Here is a 12,669-nt window from a genome sequence, read left to right as displayed (position 1 = left end):
TAACGATCTCCTAGCACTAACTTAATTGTGGTAATTAACTAAAAAATCGGTATAATTTATTTCATGTCTAATTTATCTAATTCGTAATTGAAATTTATAGTTAATGGAGTCCATAAATACTTAGTTATTAAAAGTACAAGCAAATCATTACAGTTACAACACACTTATTGTGACTTTAAACATACTCTTATGGCAAAAACTAAATTATAAAATAATTGACAAAGTTAATGGATGAAAGGAGTAACCAAACAGTTGCTAATAATAAAAATTCGGTATTGTTTTATCGACTAGAAAAAAACTGATATTTTCGTATTTGTTGTTATGAAACGGAAAATAAGAGAAAAGGATGAAAACACAACAGAATGTCCACTCCAAATGGATAGAAAATAGTAAAAATAGCAACAGAAGGAAGAACCACCAAAATAGTATCAGCCTTCGTGGGATCATACGTTTCAATCCAAAACGTACATTTAAATGCTGCCCTGGACACATAAAAACCAACCAAATGCTCGTCACGTGCAAAGGCGTGCTTATGTTTTGACGAAGCTTATCTTGAAAACGGACACAGTATAGTTAGTTGTCAGTGGGCAAGTACATATAAAAGTATAAAAAAGTGCTATTTAGTTATGCGTCAACTGTATAGAAGCAAAGGCATTTTAAACTTTAAATTGCGTAAGTTACTTTGTGAAACTATGGTTATGTCAATTCTTAATTATGGGCTCTTGGTATTTTACCCTTGCTTAGATCAAGTTACGAAATTGAGGTTGCAAAAAATTCAAAATAATTGTTGCAGATTTGTTTTTGGCATAAGAAAATATGATCGTGTATCATGCAAAATTAAAGAACTTCAATGGCTAACAATAGATAATTTATACAAATATCACCTCGTCTCATTGATATATCGAATTATTTCGTCGTCAAATCCTATTTATTTAAGGAACAAATTAGTATTTCGTGAAGACGCTCATAATCTGGATCTGAGATATCCTCATAGTCTTATGCTGCCAAGATATAGACTAGCTATTTTCCAGCTATCGTTTACTTACAATGCTGTTTTAGTGTTTAATAGTTTAACAAAAAATTTAAGAGGTAAATCTCTTGATTTCATGAAGCGGCATTATAAGAATTTTTTACTACAATCGCAGTAACGTTATTATTATTATATAGTATATTGTTGTCGTAATTGTTACCATTAGAATTTTTAGAATTTTTTTTTTGTTTTTATTTATCATTAATATCATTTATCACATAACATCACAAATTATTTTCTTTATCTTATTTTTCTAGTAGCCACATGACTATTTCTACCATTTCAATATTATATTATTATTTATGTCAATTTATAAATAATTTTTTTTTTCATGTTCTACTTATTTCAAACTGATTTTGTAAACTTGAGGTTAAGTGGAGTAGCTCTAGCTAGACTTCGCCTCATGTATCTCTTGTTTGTAAATTTTTACAGACTAAATAAAGGCAATTTATTATTATTATTATTATTATATACCTACATCATTGGGTAGTATTAAGTGTGTCTATAGTTATTAACATTGTATGAACCGGACAAAAAAGTTTGCAAGAGCTTTTGGAATATTGTTTTCATACAAAAACAGTGATGTTAGTGTTCGGGATAAACATTTTGAATTAGGTAGATGATGAAATAAGTATTTGTTCTTCGTTAAATGAAAGTGTTCTTGAAAGTAAAAGACCAACGTAATTTTACAACGTAATTTACAAAATGTACCTTTAACCTCACAAAACTCAAGAACAGTAGAAGACACCATTGAAAATGGTATTTCCCAGTAATGACTGCTGGATGACCATAACACACTATGGAAGAATGTAGATGGCCAGAACTTAAAAAATATTACATGCAGTGTTCAAAACTCGCTTATCAAAACGTTTTTTGAGATGTATGATAAAAAACACCTCGATTATTTTAAACTATTTGTGAATGACGATATTATTGAGGCACATATGTATATAGCAATAATTAAAAGGCATAAACGGAAAAAGAAAGTGCAACGTAAATTTAACTTTGAAAAACTGCGAAAACTTGAGGTAAAGCAGGACTATCAAAATGATATACAAGAAACCTACGCTAAACAAGATAGTACTACTGTGAGTAACATACAACAAAAGTTCTTGAAAATGACAAACACTATAAAGGAAGCTACGTCGAAGAACATACCAAGAGCAAAAAGATTTAGAAAAATCCACTGGTTCAATGACGAATGCAGAACAGAGTTAAAAAAAAGATCAGATTTGAGATTAAAAAGTTTACGTTCGCAAAAACAAGACGACCTAGAAAGGTATGCCGTACAACGAAAAAAAGTAAAGAGAATCCTAAGGGAGCGGAAACGAAAGTATATGGAGAATAAAATTAAGCGCATTGAAGAAAATTACAAGAAAAATGAAATAAAAAAATTTTTATAAAGAAGTAAAATACATTAAAACTGGGTACCAGGGAAGAACGATGAATGTAAAAGATAAGCAAGGAAACCTTATAGTGGATGAAGACCAAATATGTGAAAGGTGGAAAGAATATTTCGAAGAGATACTAAATGACGAAGTGACTACTGAAGAAAATTGTTATGTTCCTAGACCTCAAATAGTAATAGAAGAAATACCAAAGCCCACAAGAGAAGAAATTGAAGAAATAATAAAAGATATGAAAAACCAAAAAAGTCCCGGGGAGAGCGGCATTGTGGCAGAGAACATAAAATATGAAGGAGAGGTCTTAATAAACAAACTTGGTGAGCTAATACTAGAAGTATGGGATGCCGAAGAAATGCCTCAAGAATGGAATAAGTCGATTATAATTCCTATACACAAAAAGGGAGATAGAACTGAATGCACAAACTATGGAGGAATATCCTTATTAGAAGTAATGTATAAAGTACTCGCCATACTAATTAAAAAACGATTAGAAATATATATAGAGAAGAATCTAGGAGAATACCAGGGAGGATTTCGGAAAGGAAGATCAACAACCGATCAAATTTTTATGCTAAAACAAATCCTGACCAATTGCTATGAATACAACATTTCAGCACAAGTACTTTTTATTGATTACAAAGCTGCCTACGATACAATAAACAGAAACAAGTTAATAGAAACACTAAAAGAATTCCAAGTGCCAGAAAAAATAATTAGATTGGTAAAAATGACAATTAGACAAACCATTTGTGCTGTGAGATGCAACGGTACAGTCTCAGAAGAATTCGAAGTGAAAAAAGGTGTTCGCCAAGGAGACCCGTTATCTACATTGCTATTCAATATAGTTCTAGAAAAAATTGTAAGGATTAGTGGGATAAATAGGTCCGGTACTATTTTATACAAGGAGCACCAATGCTTAGCATACGCTGATGATGTGGTTCTCATTGCAAGAAATGGAAAAGAACTATCAAATATAACAAAAAGACTGATTCGGGAAAGCTCTAAAATGGGACTGAAAGTTAATATTAATAAATCGAAGTACATGGAGATCTCGAGCAAAAAAAAGGAATAAGCACCAGGGGATTCTTTAAATTGGAGGTGGAGAATGGATCAGTTGTAGAATTCGAGAAGGTGGATGAATATATGTACTTAGGTACTCTTATTGATCAGACATGTAAAGAAGAAACTGAAATCAACCTGAGACTGACCAAGAGCAACAGGTGTGCTGGAGCCATGAGCAAAATAATTAAGGCCAAAGATATATCTCGTAATACAAAAATAAGAGTATACAAAACTATAATTAGACCCACAATGCTATACGCTGCCGAGACATGGACTATGAACAAAACCGTACAGAATACATTGGAAGCATGGGAAAGAAAGATACTTCGCAGAATATTTGGTGGAAAAGTAGTAGAAGGAGAATGGAGAAGACGAACTAATGCAGAAGTGTATCAGTTGTATGCTAACCCTACAATAACAAATGTGGTGAAAAAACGTAGACTAGAATGGCTCGGCCATCTAGAAAGAATGCAAGGTAATAGACTAGTCAAGAATATTGCTTGGAGAGTACCTAAGGGCAAAAAAAAGAGAGGAAGACCAAGAAAGAAATGGAGAGATGCAGTGATGGAAGATGTCAGAGAGATGGGAATCAGAGATTGGAAGCTGTTAGCTAAGAATAGAAAACGATGGAAATTGTCCATCCAGCAATGGGCCTAAAAGGCCTGTTAACGCTGTACATACATACATGTATATACCAAAGAAATAAAGACTTGAAAATTCTTGTGTGGATGGGATTGCAAAGATTACCAAACTTGTGTTCATATTGTAGCAATAATAATTTCCTTTAAAATGCAAAGTACAAAAATTTTCTAATAACTCCTGTAGTATATACATAAATCTGTTTGTCTTTATTTACATTCAAATCCCCCAAAGAAAAAATCGAGTTACGAAGTTAAAATAATCAATATAATACGTGTTATTTCTACGAATTTAAAAGAGTTGTTTTGATTCAAGTTTAAATCCCCTGTTTGTCAAGAAATTTTGTTGCGAGAACAGGTAGGGTGGCATAGGTAGCCGACCGAGATACAGAAAAATCGGCTGAGGGGAATTGAAACAGGTTGAAAGATTTGGTCAAAGGGAACGGTCGTTATGCAGTTTTGCCAAAAACCGGCAAATTTGTCGAAGAATAAGTGATGTACACCCAAGTAATGTGTCAACTCTGATAGGGGTAATCACTATTTTGTTTGTTTGTAAGCCGTCCCTCATATGAGACATTTGTAATACGGCGAGTACAAAAAAACATGTTACATTGTTGAGTTTTACGAAGCCCAGTCTGAAGTCTGTATCCAGTGCCGTCCATTTCAACCTCACTTTATTTGTACGTGGTCGTCGTTCCAGACCATAGAAGCAGTCCTTTTATTCGTATGACAGAGAGTTTAACCCCAGTTCTACCCCAGAAAATTTATTAGAACCAGTTCTCGACTCCAGAAGTTTCAGTGCAAAATTTTATGTGAAAATCTAGGTAACTTTTTTTGTGTTCAAGTTTCAAAGTAAAGACGGACATATTTTTTAAAGTAAAATTTTCTTTCATTAAAATTTAAGAATTTATAATAATTAAAATTATATGTCTTAAAGCGTGGTTGTCATTTTATTTGTTCTGTTTTAAAATTTAATATTACATATTATCCTAGAAGCTCTTGGAGAAGTGGACCAAAAATACACCCACCAAACTACGAAATTAACCGAAGACATACTAACATGCATAAAAGAGAAAAAAGAACTCCATATAAAATGACACAAAAAGAACACAAAAAACTATGAGGACTTGGAACTATACAGGAAAAAAAAATAAAGAAGTGAAAAGAAAAGTGGCAAATGAAAAAAATGAAAGATGGGAAAAACATGGACAGAGATAGAACAGCACATAGGAGGAACGAGAAACTCAGAGTCATGGCGCATCTTAATGTCGCTCCAAAGAAATAAGACAGAGAAAATCAAGATCGGTCAAATCAAAGAAAACGAATGGCAAGAATACTATAAAAAATTGCTAACCGAAGACCGCCCCGAATTCAAAGAATCAGAAATAGACGGAATAGAAATCTACACACATGACGAAATCGAATTAAGCCTAGCTGAGGTAAAAAGAACGATCAAAACTCTAAAGAACAAAAAAGCAGAAGGTCCCGGCGAAATACCAAATGAATTGATAAAAAACGGATCGGAAAAGTTGTTCCGTATGATACATAAAATGTTTGAGAGAGCACTGAATGGAGAAGACTTACCGGCAGAATGGACCCAAGCATATATGACATCAATATACAAGAAAGGAAATAGAAAAAACTGCGAAAACTATCGGGGAATCAGCATTATATCGTCTATAGGCAGACTGTATGGAAAGACCATAAAGGAAAAATTAGAAATATATATATACAAGATAAAATCGGAGAAAACCAGGCAGGTTTCATAGCGGGGAAAGCATGCTTAGATCACATTTACACGGTCGAACAACTAATAAAAAAAGAAGGCATATGACTCAATACCTAGAACCAAGCTATGGAAAGCAATGGAAGACATCGAAGTTCCACGAAGATTAATAAACGCGGTAAAAGCACTTTACAAAAATAACGAAGTAGCTATCAAAACGGACAATAGAATATGCAGTCCATTTAAGACGACAAAGGGACTACTACAGGGTTGCTCCACATCCCCCATCCTGTTCAAAATATTCCTGGAAAAAACCTTGAAACCATGGAAAAGAAAGTGCGAAGGAATGGGTATACCAGTAAGGAACGAATATCTATATACGCTAAGTTTTAAATAGGGATACGACCAAATAGTGATCGCACAAGACGAGGATGACCTCAGTTTTATGATGGAGCAGGAATATACAAAGAATGGGATGGAAATAAACCTAAAGAAAACTGAATACCCAACAACAGAGAATACAGAAATAAAACAGCTGGAAATAGACGAAGGTAAACAAATCAAAGGAACAGACAAGTATAAGTATTTAGCTTTCATAATATCAAACAAAGGAACAACGGAGGAAGATATAAAAAATAGACTAGGACAAACAAGAGACTGCATACGAAAATTGAACCCGGTACTATGGGATAAGAACATCAGCATGAAAACAAAGAAAAAAATATATAATACCATGACAAGAAGTATCCTCACTTATGGGTGTGAAAATTGGACAATAAATAAGAAAACCAAAAACAAAATAAGAGCAACAGAGATGGAATTCCTAAGGAGAAGCTGCAGAGTAACAAGAAGAGATAGAATAAATAACATGAAGATTAAGAGGAGAATGGGAATGAACTCAGACATAATAGACTACATCGAACAGAAGAGGTTAACCTGGTACGGACATGTCAGAAGAGCAGACCAAAATCGGTGGATAAATAGAATAACAGAGTGGAGCCCGATAGGAAGAAGAAAGAGAGGCAGACCCCGAAGATCTTTCAGAGATGAAGTTGACGAAGCAATGAGTAGAAGAAACCTACAGGAAGGGACTGTCTAAACAGGAAAAATTGGAGAAAACGGTTGAGTGAAGGAATACAGTGAAAACTGTGGAAATCCTATATTATATATATATATATATATATATATATATATATATATATATATATATATATATATATATATGTTAACATATGACAGCTAGCTTTATTATCTTTGATATTAATTTGTTTTGGTTTTTTAAAGAAGGTTAAACTGTCTATGAATGGTTTCATTTTAAAGATATTTCTTTGTTTGTAACAATTTTTCTTTGTAAGTTATATCACGCAGCCTAAAATACACTAATGCATGAGATCTAATGGTACTTCTCGTCACGTCTGTCAGTTCAGTGTATGAGGTGCACATTTGCTTCTCGTGGCAGTTAACGTGTTAAGGTTCCATTATATTTTAGAAATAAATGAATATCAGCTATTTTAAGCCACCAGTTCTTTTTATAGGTAATTTGTTTATAATAATAGCTAAAAATATAAATACGTTGTATTAATTTGATTATTACGTAATATATACATTTATTATGGAGAATTCTCTTATTATAATGAGCAATTAATATCTACCTTTTTTAGAAACATACACCGCATAACCTTCATTCGATTCAATCAAATTATATAAATAAAAAAATAATTTTTAAACATTGACCCATTTTTTTTTAATCAGAAAATTGGTATTGGTAATGACTGGTCAATTAAGTATTATATTAAATTTAAGTGTAATTATTGTATAATATGTACCAATACATTTTGTACAGAATTTAAAAAGTAATGGTAAACGGTTTCATAGAATTAGTTTTACTAACAGGTCTTTTTTTATTATTTTTGCGTTAAGGATAAAATAAAATGAAATATTTTGGGTTATACCTAATCTCAAACAATTTTAAATTTTTTTATCTCTTCTTCTTCTTCTTTTTATGTAGATATGACTATCTGTTTTTAAATGTGCCTCCAATAAGTTGTCGTTCCATCGTTTTCGTGGTCTTCCTATTGGGGAAATGTCTCTTGTCATCTTTACTACTCTATTTGTTGTCATTTGGCTTATATGATCATTCCATCCTACTCTTCTATTTCTTACCCAGTCCTTGATGTTCTCCACCTTGCATCTACGTCGTATATCGGTACTTCTAGCTCTGTCCCATAGTGTTTTACCATCAATTTTTCTTCACCATCTTTATTCTACTATCTTATTGTACGCAAGAGAGATACCTCTAGGAATAATCAAAACGATCGAAAATATCTACCAAAACAACACAATAAAAGTAAAAGTAGAAGAAGAACTAACTGACCCTATTGAATCTGGCAATGGGATAAGACAGGGAGATTCCCTGAGTTCTCTATTGTTCATCCTGATTATGGATGAAATAATAAAAAAGTAAGAACTAAAAAAGGATACCAAATGGGAAAAAAACAGTTTAAAATAATCTGCTATGCAGACCACACAATACTCTTTCTCAGAGTGATGATTATAGATGATAGATGAAGAACGGAAAAGCAACTGGCCCAGATGCTATCCTGCCACAGCTGATTATGATATTTGCTCTGTTTCACGTAAGCACTATACGCAGTGATATGAGCCATACCCTCAGAAGTCAAGAGACACCAAGAGTGCACCACCTCGCATAGATAGTAATAATAAGTAAAAAGGGGAAGCCTACAGAAGATCCAGGGTCCTACAGACCCATCAGTCTTTTTAACTGCATATCAAAGTTCATGGAGAGACTGATGGCGAAACGACTACAGGATGAGATAGATAGAAAAAATTTAATCTCGAAAATCAATATATACTAAATTTTATTAATAATTGCAGTGGAATCTGAATCCAAATGGGGCATTGAGCATAAGGAAAACCAAGCACTAAATCGCGTGAATCAAAGACAGATATATTCTTCCATATAGATACTAGTGCTTGAAAATACTATTGGACAAAAATCTTACTGGTTCATCACGCGGCCGAGAAGAAGGGAAAAGAAAAATCCTTGCTCTGAGCAAAATTATGCCTAATATGAAGGGTCCTTTCTTTTATAAGTGCAAGGTCCTATTGGACGTTGTACACTCTTTACTTCTGTATGAAGCCAAATTTAGTACTCCATTTTTGAGGTAACTAAGTATAAAGCGGTACTAAATATGATATAACGAAGCGCCCTAGTCAGAGTGTGCAACTTATATAGGACCGTGTTCAGGTTGTTGCAGGAGTCCTGCCTATTCACTTCATCGGCTTTGAAAGAAAGATACTATACACCAGATTACATATGATAGATTGAAGGAAGAATGGACAGGCGAGACAAAGAAGATCTGGACCAGAAGGCTAATTCTCAACTCAACAAAGCTAAGGAGATGGTTATATTTCCTACTTCAAAACCCAATTCCTTACGGGACACGGGTGGTTTAGATAATACACTCATGGGAGACAGAAAGCTGCTAACGATATATTCATAAACTGTGCCGAACAAGGTAGAGCAGAACATACGATTAGCAGTTGCGAGATGTTTGAAGCACTGCAAACAGGTACTGTTATAGACCCAAACACCTTCCTAAATGATGTATAGCACTAAAAATAGCTTCAACCTTATCTACATCAAATGTATAACATTATCAGGGTTAAATATCATGAAAATAGGATATGCGGACGATATAACCATAGTAGCAACAGATAAAAGGGCATTAAAGAAAATCTACCAAGAAATAGAAAACGAAGCCAAACTGAGAGGACTGGAAATTAATAAAAATAAATAAAACATGAACGTAAGCAAGAAAAAGAAGAGACAAATGACAGAACTGACAATAGACGCACACAACTTCGAAGAGGTTGAAACGTTCAAATATTTGGGAGTACTAGTCAACAGAAGAAATGAAAGTGTAGATATGAAAAGAAGAATTCAAGCGAGAAACAAAGTGTTCTACAGAATTAAAAAAATGTTTAGAGACAAGAAGATAAGCCGAACCACAAAACTGAAAATCTACAAAAACGACCGTAAGACAAATAGTAGTATATGCTTCAGAGACATTTACATTAACAACAAGAGAAGTTGGGAGAAAGATTATGAAAAAAATACTGGGACCAAAGAAAGAAAACGAAGAAGATGCAAGACAATGGATGGATCACGAAATACAAGAATTGATGGATCAAGAGAACATAGTCAGAGCAATAAAAGCACAGATAATTGGATTTTATGGACACATCAGCAGAAGATTTTCAATTAAATCATCGACGAAACCGTACAGTAGGTACACCGGTTATGTCTGGAAGTAAGTCTTTACAGGATGTTTCCGAAAATAACCGGGGAACAAGAGGAGTCTTTTCGTTGTAGGTCACTGGCGTTGGGGCGCTCCACTTTTTCTGTTACCGTAAAGGTCGCCTCGTGTCCTTTGATATCCCACACTACCCTGCCCGCCTAAAGCTTGTTTTGGCGGCTTAGGGTGTTTTTTGAAGATTGAAAAAATGCTTTGGAACAAGAAATGAAGCTGCAGACTCCCCCCCCCCCCCAGTACACTATTCCAACACTGTTACACAAATTTTAAGGACTTAAAATGGAGGTAACGTAAAAAAAAATTCGGTGCCCAACCAAACCCCCCCCCACAGAAAAATTCTAGGTGCGCCACTGGCTGCAGATGATATGCTGAAATTAGCAACAGCTGCTGCATATATGGCGATTGACAATACATTCTTTCAAAAGAGAGAAAGTCAACTTATTAGATACAAAAGTGGGTCTCACTCCCAAATAGATTACAAAATATATAAAATAGACAAACGAGAGCAAAGAAAGCAGAAGCTTTTAATCAGATTAGATGTATCCGAGATGAAAATAATAAAAGACTTTTTCTTCTTAACATGCCATACACCAAAGTGCGTAGGCGACTATCTCATTACTAGAATTCTGTTCTTGGCGGCGTGACACAGCTCGCCTGTATTGTGTATTCCTGTCCATTCTTTAATATTCCTTAACCAGGATAATTGTTTGCGGCCGGCTCCTCTCCTACCTTCGATCTTCCCTTGTAGGATTAACTGTGGTATTTCATATTTTGCTCCTCTCAATATGTGCCCAAGGTAACCAATCTTGCATTTTTTAATTAATTCAAAGAGTTCTCTTTCCACGCCGGCTCTCTTAAGGACGTCATCGTTTCGAACTCTATCCACCCAAGGTATGCGCATCATTCTTCTCAATCCACATTTCAAATGCTTCAAGTTTGTTGATAGATGTTTTTTTCAAAGTCCACGTTTCCATGCCATAAAGCAAGATGGACCATATGTAGCACTTGACCATTCTGTAGCGTATTTCGAAATTTAGGTTTTGATTACATAGGAGCGGTCTGAATTTCACAAAAGCTTGTCTTGCCATTTGTATTCGGGTTTTTATCTCTTGTTGTGGATCCGATTGGTCATTGATTGTGGTGCCAAGGTATTTAAAAGTTTTCACGCGTTTTATGCGATTGTCACCTATGCATATTATCGGGTTTTCTGGAGGGTTTCTGCTAATGACCATACATTTCGTTTTCAAAATGTTGATTTTGAGGCCATATTTTTTACCTATGCTATTCACCCTATCAAGTAATAACTGCTGATCTTCCAAATTATCAGTTATAATCACTGTGTCGTCCGCATAGCGTAGGTTGCTAATTGGTATGCCGTTCACCTTAATGCCTAATTCCGTGTCTTCTAATGCTTCCGCAAATATATTTTCAACATATAAATTAAAAAGCATCGGAGAGAGTATGCAGCCTTGGCGGACACCTTTCCGGATTTCAAATTCATCCGTATATTGGTCTTGATCAATCCTCACCTTTGCCATTTGGTTCCAGTATAGATTCTGAATAATTCTGATCTCCTTCTGGTCCATGTTGGCCCTATGTAGTAGTTCCATCATGATATCATGTTTAACATTGTCAAATGCCTTCTCGTAGTCGATGAAGGTGAGGTAGACATCTTTTCGTTGATCTAAACAGTTTTGTATTAAGGTGTTCAAACATAAAATTGCCTCTCTTGTTCCTAGTCCTCCCTTAAAACCGAATTGTGTTGACCCGCTAAGTTCTTCTAGTATCTTGTACATTCTTGAGTGTAATATCCTAAGGAAGAGTTTCAGCAAGTGACTCATTTAGCTGATTAAGCGGTGTTCATTGCATTTTGTGGCATTAGCTGTTTTTGGGATCATCACAAAGGATGACTGCAGCCATTCTCGCGGAATGTAACCAGTATCATAAATTCTATTGAACAGCTTTACCAAGATTTCGATATTCTCCTCGTCTAGTAGTTTTATTGCTTCTATATTAATTTCATCTGGACCTGTTGCTTTATGCATCTTTGTGGTTCTAACTGCATATTCTATTTCACTTCGCATTATTGATGGCCCTGATAAGTTTTCGGAAGGAAGTTTGCGCGTTGGTTGTGTTGGTCTTTCCTCATTAAAAAGTCTTTCTGCGTATTCTTTCCACGCCATTGCTATCTCCTCTTCTGACTCTATGTATTCGTTTCTGTCGTTGCGTATTCTTGTTCTGTGGTGGCTTTTGTGTATATTCGATATTTCTTTGATCTTCTTATGTAGTCCAAAACTATCTCCTTTTTCCTGCAATTTTTCTATTTCGTTGCACCTTTCCACCATCCAACGTTCTTTTGCTTTCTTAATTTTCTGGCGAATTTCTTTGTGTATCTGTTTGTATTTGTCTTGATTACGATGTTGTTTATGTTGCCTTCGCTTTTCCATTAGATCCATAATTTCGTCCGTCA

General features: G+C 34.5%; 1 protein-coding gene across 6 annotated transcripts in view; it reads right to left on the bottom strand.

Annotated features, from left to right (window-relative positions):
- The window catches only part of LOC140449695 (uncharacterized), a 189,127-nt gene that overhangs the window by 47,779 nt on the left and 128,679 nt on the right, over positions 1 to 12,669 (bottom strand). The window lies entirely within an intron of this gene.

The sequence above is a fragment of the Diabrotica undecimpunctata genome, chromosome 9 (genome assembly GCF_040954645.1).
Source record: "Diabrotica undecimpunctata isolate CICGRU chromosome 9, icDiaUnde3, whole genome shotgun sequence".
NCBI lineage: Eukaryota > Metazoa > Arthropoda > Insecta > Coleoptera > Chrysomelidae > Diabrotica > Diabrotica undecimpunctata.
Note: the sequence above shows the minus strand (reverse complement) of the source record. Positions and strands in the feature narration are given on the sequence as shown.